Raw genomic sequence first — 6658 nt, 5'->3', positions numbered from 1 at the left:
GCCAGCAAGGAATTGATCACAGATTGATGATAAAGATGATTGCTCCCACCCAGGTTACTGACTTCTTTCCTGTTCTTCACTAATTGTGTGTCTAGTTATTGATTCAGTGTGACATTTTACCTCAGGATCTGATAATCTGTAAAGTTTTGCTTTTCTATTAAATGAAGATCTGCTCTCAGTCTCTCCTGCCCTCTTTTAGCCTCATAAAACATCTTATCATCTTAATAAGTAACAGATATATTTTTTCCACCAAGATATTTTCTTTTCTTCGTGAGAGAATTACAATGTTGCAAATAATTATGGTTAATAATAAGTAAAGGGAGCTCCGCGCAGAGATATGGGGGAGATCGTGATAAACATGAAAACGGAGCCCAACCAACTCACATTTGGGCTAACTGACAGGGGCTTAGAATGAATATGTCTAAAAATATTTTAGAATCTGTTGTTTTACAAATATATTCCTGCAGAACACAGGCGGTTAGCAAGGAATTATTGGAGGAAAATACGAGAGAGTAATGTTCTTCTCTAATAGGGTGATAGAATTCATAGATGCCTCCCCCCCCACACCCCGGTTGTTAAGGGTTTCCTCCACGTTTCTTTTCTCAATAGTAGAAGAATATTTGAAAGCTTCCTGAGATAAATGCATTCATCATCTCTTTTAATCCTCAAAGGATCACATTTTATAGATAGAAAAAGTCAGAACAATAATTTTTCCTTTGCCTTCTAAAATGCTAGGCGGCAGCGCCTGTGTGGTGAATTAATAACTCTCTCCTTCCCCTCGGAAGTGAGCTGATCCGAGTGACTCACCTACGGCTAACAGAATCCACTGGGACAGACTCCTGAAGCCTGGTCAGAAAAGGTCATGTGGTTCCCCCCTTGCTCTTTGTGGTGCTTTTTCTAGTAGAAACCAATGGGCGCGTGATAAACTGTATCTAGACCTCTGTTCAAGGGAAGACACACATAGACACACTGGTCAAGAGTTCAGCATCAATGACCAGTCACCGGAGTGAGGCAGTTACATGACTGACACTACGGAGCCATCAAGGGCTGTACCTCCATGCCTGATTACAATGACATGAGAGAGTTTTTTCTTTTGTTTTTGATATTTTTTTCTTTTTGTAAAAAGTTATTCTTTCCTGATACACACACACACACACACACACACACACACACACACACACACACAATGTTCTTAAGAAACAAAGCTCTCATTTCTTTCTTCCTACCCCACATCCAGTCTTCTTTCCCAATCCAGGCCTTACTTTCATGTCTATGTCGAGTGAGTATGTGTAGCTCGCAGTAGTTAAGCAAGAGACAGGGATTATTTACATAAATAAAGGCTATGTGCCAGTGGTTACAAAACTGAGGAATATGACTTCCCTCTTTCAGCAACCATTAGGTGTCTATAGCTCCCCAGGGAGGATGGGACCTATACACCCCTCCCCCATCTATGATGAAATACTGACAGGACCAGGGTAGTCTAGGTAGACCCCGCCTCCACCCATGTTAAGGACGGCAGAGTTTTATGGCACTCTTTCACATCCTTCAATTTCTTTTTTCAGTTGTCACCAACAGCCCAGTAAGGCTGAACATCTATTAGACCTATTTAACAGACGAGGAAACTGAGGCAAGCAAAACCAAAGTCAGCCCTGGCAAGTCACAGGACCTGGAGATGGCAGAGCTGGTGGGAAGCCTAAGTTAATGTCAGGTACGCCCTGTCGGCCTCTGAACCTAAAGGTGTGATCCCGAGGGGCCCAACAAGCTGCAGTAATCGATTCCGGTGGTAGCTTCTTCTGTTTTAAGACTGGCAGGCATGGAGTATCTTCTTCAGCAAACAGTTTGAGGGGGGGAAATCCAGGTCTGGAGCGGCCCGGGTCAGCATCTCCAAGGAGTTAACGTTAATGTGTTTTCCACAGAACTGCGGGAGGTTGCCCAGCGCGATGGCCCCCATTGGGGAATTTGGCTTTTTTTTTTCTTTTTTTTTTTCTGGTTTTTTGGATTTTTTTTTCTTTTTTTTCTCTCTCTCTCTGTATAGCCCTGGCTGTCCTGGAACTCACTCTGTAGACCAGGCTGGCCTTGAATTCAGAAATCCGCCTGCCTCTGCCTCCCAAGTGCTGGGATTACAGGCGTGCACCACCGCCGCGATTTGGCTTTAGGTGCAGCTACTGTGGGGTGCCCCTCCTTAGGTTTGAAGTTGTCCAGCATCACCAGGTCAGCCCCAATCTCTGCTCCTGCAAGGCCTCCTTGAGGCTGCTGCATTCCACCTCTACCTTCAGGGAGAGATCGGCTGCCTGAGGGGCCTTCAGCACTGTTTGATCCAGCTGCCACCACGTGGTGGTTGTCTTTCGCTATCACCAACCCTTCCAGGCCTCAGCGGTGGCATGCAGCCCTCCTACTAAGAGCCCATACTTCTCTACCAGTTGGAACCCTGGCATGGTCTTCCTGGCTACCTCCACAGCTGTTGCTGCTGCGCTGGCAATCCCACCGCAGCGTCCTAGGGTGTTAAGGGCCACCCGTTTCCCCAGCAACAGGTGGCGGGCAGGTCCCTTGACCTCTGCCACCTTGACCACAGGTATCTCTCCCGGGAGGCACCAGGACACTAGGCAGTTGAGTTGTGTGAAGATGGCATCAAAGGTCACCGTGCCAGACCCTGTGAGATTTGGCCCAGAGTGTAGCCTGCAAGGGGGCTGATTCAGTAGCCCTCTTTCAGTCAGCTAGCTATTCACTAGGGCTTCCAGGGTTATAGGGGCAGCAGGAGCTACAGACCTTCAGGGTTCACGGTGACTTGGAGAAGCCCGCCAGCCAGTGTGTCCACCATTGTTCAGATCGGATGTTCCCATCCTCCAAATCTTAGACTCTTTGTGCTCTCTCTTTCCTGAGCCTTGTTGGTGAGGGAAGGGGCTTCAGAGCTCTATTAAGGGACAAGTAATTAATGGTCAATTATTCTTAGCACATTTGGTCAGTTATTGGGTCTATGCACCAGTTATTGGGTCCATGCCTATGAGAAACAAGTTTCTCTGATCAGGGCTGAGAAGATCACTAATCTATGTATATTAAATATAAATACATAAAGGCAAATCTGACATCATTCCAATTAACGAAACAATAGTAGTAAGTTGGCCCTGAGGGCCTATGGCATCCAAAACCGTGGTGTACAGTACCAGGCATTCATTGTTTCTGTGTAGTGGGCCTCAAATCTAATCAGAATGGCGCTGGTTCCTTCCACATAAGTTGTCATCGTTGCACTGGTTGGCAAGTCTGGCCTTACGTACGGGTGAGTTTTCTCCGTCAGCAGTTTCCACAGCACTTTCCAGCACTGTGAAAGCTAGCATCAGAGGAAGCTTTCAGTCCAGTCCCAGCTTGATTTTTCTGCACACAACAAGTGCATGAAGGATTTCGGTGAGTAGTACCTGGTTGCGGTGTCACACCACTATGTGTTAGAGGCATTCATTGTGTAGTAACAGCAACCAGAACAGCTAGCAATAGAACCTGGTTCTGTTGGACTCTAAAACTCACCTACATGTATGCATTTGATATCTCCTTAAACATTTGATTCTGTTACTTTATATCAAAATCTAGTATGAGACTCATTTGAGTATGTGATTATACATTGAGATATTAACTTTGGCATGTCCATGGTGCTTTGAGTTTTACAAATGGTTTTCTGGATTTGATTGTCTTGACTCTTACCAAATTAGAGAATTACCATCTTACCAATATACTAATACTAATACTAATACTAATAATTTTTCATTAACTCAGTCAATATTTATTGATCACCTCTATATGTTAAACAGATAAGAGCTCCCATCAACACACAAATACAGTAAATGGAAGCGTAAGCAGATTGCTCCTGATAGAAGGATGGAGGAAAATGAGGAAACACACCCAAATACATAAGATACAATGTAAGAAGAGTTCTCCACTAGGAAAAAAGTGCAGAGAAGTCTTCTGGGGGAGAATTAAAAGCTTGGTTTTCTAGGGAGAACAGAAAAGGACCAGGCCCCCTGGGCTACTTTGTCAATAGCCCTAACTTCAAGTTCTTAATTCAAGTCACCTGCTCACCACTAGTCAGAGGGAGGAGGCTGCAGACAAGAGAAGAAGACTCTAGATGAGGGAGCAAAGTTGGTCCTCTTGGTAGGCATGTCAGTAGATAATTTGTCAGGAGAGATTCCAAGTTAAAGACCGTTTTCAATCCATCGGCCTATTTCAGATAAGAATAGTTCACCTACATTTCCCCCCTATAAGAACGGCTCTTATGCTTAAGGTAATTTTCGTTTTCAGAGTGAAGCAATGGTTTTGTACATTCATTCTTTCCCTGCTAAAAAGAAGAAAAAAATGCTTTAGGGGTAGAAGTTATAATTCCAGTAGTATTGATCTACAGTTTAAGAATAAGCTAAATATTTCTTTGTCCAAGTAGTGTGGTCCTCTTGAAAGGGTTATTTTCAATAACATATTGCATTTTCCTGGGCTAGCCAGCAAGAGGACTGCACTTTCCTTCAATAGTAACTAATCAAAAAATGAGCACGCAATCTGAGATCAAACAAGCTCTCTTAAGAATTGGGGTGATGTCATGAGGTGGTAGTGTACTTAAATCCCAGCACTGGGGAGGAAGAGGAATGTGATCTCTCCGAGTTCAAAGCCAGCCTGGTCTACAGAATGAGTTCCAGAACAGCCAATGCTACACACAGAGACCCTTAAAAAAGAAAAGAACCAACAAGAACACATAAATAAAAAAGAATTGGTGTGAAGAAGGTTACTTAGCTGAAGTCCTGAACTACAAAGACTATAGTAGTAATTGCAAGATATCAGGAATTACATCTTCATCACAGACACAGCCAGCCTATATAAATAAAACCCCAAACTAGACTGGTTCTCTTCTGGAAGCTACCAACTTCTATAGTAAATAAGCCAATAACTTATTAGTTTTTCCTGCTTGGCATTAACTAGCTTAATTTGAGTTTTTGTTACTATTTAATATTTCTGCCTAGTTAAATCCTTTGTCATATGTGAGTTCCTAATGGTGGAAACACATTTCAGCATCCATATGATCTTCTGTATCTCTGCCATCTTTCTGACACCCCCTCATGCTTTCTCAGGCTAAGGTGGTTGTTAGAAGCACAGGCTTTGGCATTTGACTTGTGCTATTAACTCTACCAAGTCCAGGCTGTGTCATTCTAAGCTGCCCTGTTCTCCAGACACATCTCTGTAAAAGGGTTACTGTGGCTTACATCTTTAGATTTGTTTTCAGATGACTCATATAAGGTATTTAGTTCAGTCCTTGATGGATTTTTAGGATGTAGATAAATATAGTCCATAAATCCTTTTAATAGTTCTTCTACAGGTGTTACTAGACACCAAGAATGTGTAGTAAAGACCTGGAAAGCAGGTATATTCAAGGATGTTATATGTACATATGTACATGTATACATACATACATACATATATACATACATTTATGCATACAAACATGTCCTACCTATATATAAATCCTACCAAACTGCATGACTTTATTGATTAAGAAGTTAATGTGTGCATGGATATGTATGTGGTATTTGTGTATATGTGTGTAGATTTATATACATGTATGTATATTTTGGAGGGGTTTCACTCACTTATGTGCATGAAGAAGGTAGATAGAATAATATATATGTATATATATGTATGTATGTTATATGTTACATTGGTTTATCACTTATTCTGAGGACAGTGGACACATGTCATGGTAGCTGTGGGGAGAACAGCAGACAGCTTCCTAGAGTCAGTTCTCTCTGTCCATGAGGACTGGACTCAGGCCATCATGCTTGCTAGCCAGCAGCAACAGCCTTTCACCACTGAGCTGTCTTATAGGACAAATGAAAAAAAAATACTCCTTTGTTTTATTCTAAATCTGATTGTTAGGATAGATGTGATAAAAGAAAGGGAGCCTACAATAACCTAAATTTAGTTATAAAGACCACAGGCTTGGGGGACATGAGACAATAAAGATGATGGTGTTGCTTGTGTGTGCTTCTGTCTAGAGCTGAATGTTTGAGACTGGATAACCTATCAGGGGCCTTGTCCAAAGAGAGAACTGATTCTTCCTGGGAGAGAGTTTTGTTTTTTATTTACTTTTTATTTTTTGTTTTCTATATTCTATGTTTACATTCTAAATGATTTTCCCTTTCCTGGTTCCCCCCTCCCCATAAGTTCCCTAAGCCCTCTTCCCTCCGCCCATTCTCTTATCAACCCCTCCTATTTCTCTGTCCGGGTACTTCCCTACAGTGCTGGAACAAACCTTTTCAGAATTTGGGACCTCTCCTTCCTTCTTCTTGGGAGTCATTTGATATGTGAATTATGTCTTGGGTATTCAGAGTTTCTGAGCTAATATCCACTTATCAGTGACTGTATTCCATGAGTGTTCTTTTGTGATTGGGTTACCTCACTTAGGATGATATTTTCCAGATCCAACCATTTGCCAAAGAATTTCATGAATTCATTGTTTTTAATTGCTGAGTAGTATTCCATTGTGTAAATATACCACATTTTCTGTATCCATTCCTCCATTGAGGGACATCTGGGTTCTTTCCAGCTTCTGGCTATTATAAATAGGGCTGCTATGAACATAGTGGAGCATGTGTCCTTATTGCATGCTGGGGAGTCCTCTGGGTATATGCCC

General features: G+C 42.3%; 1 pseudogene; it reads right to left on the bottom strand.

Moving 5' to 3' along the window:
- Positions 1 to 1643: 1643 nt before the first annotated feature.
- On the bottom strand, positions 1644 to 2818 carry LOC127689694 (nicotinate-nucleotide pyrophosphorylase [carboxylating]-like; annotated as a pseudogene).
- Between the last annotated feature and the right edge of the window lie 3840 nt (positions 2819 to 6658).

This window comes from Apodemus sylvaticus, chromosome 7 (assembly GCF_947179515.1).
Source record: "Apodemus sylvaticus chromosome 7, mApoSyl1.1, whole genome shotgun sequence".
Taxonomy (NCBI): Eukaryota; Metazoa; Chordata; class Mammalia; order Rodentia; family Muridae; genus Apodemus; species Apodemus sylvaticus.
Note: the sequence above shows the minus strand (reverse complement) of the source record. Positions and strands in the feature narration are given on the sequence as shown.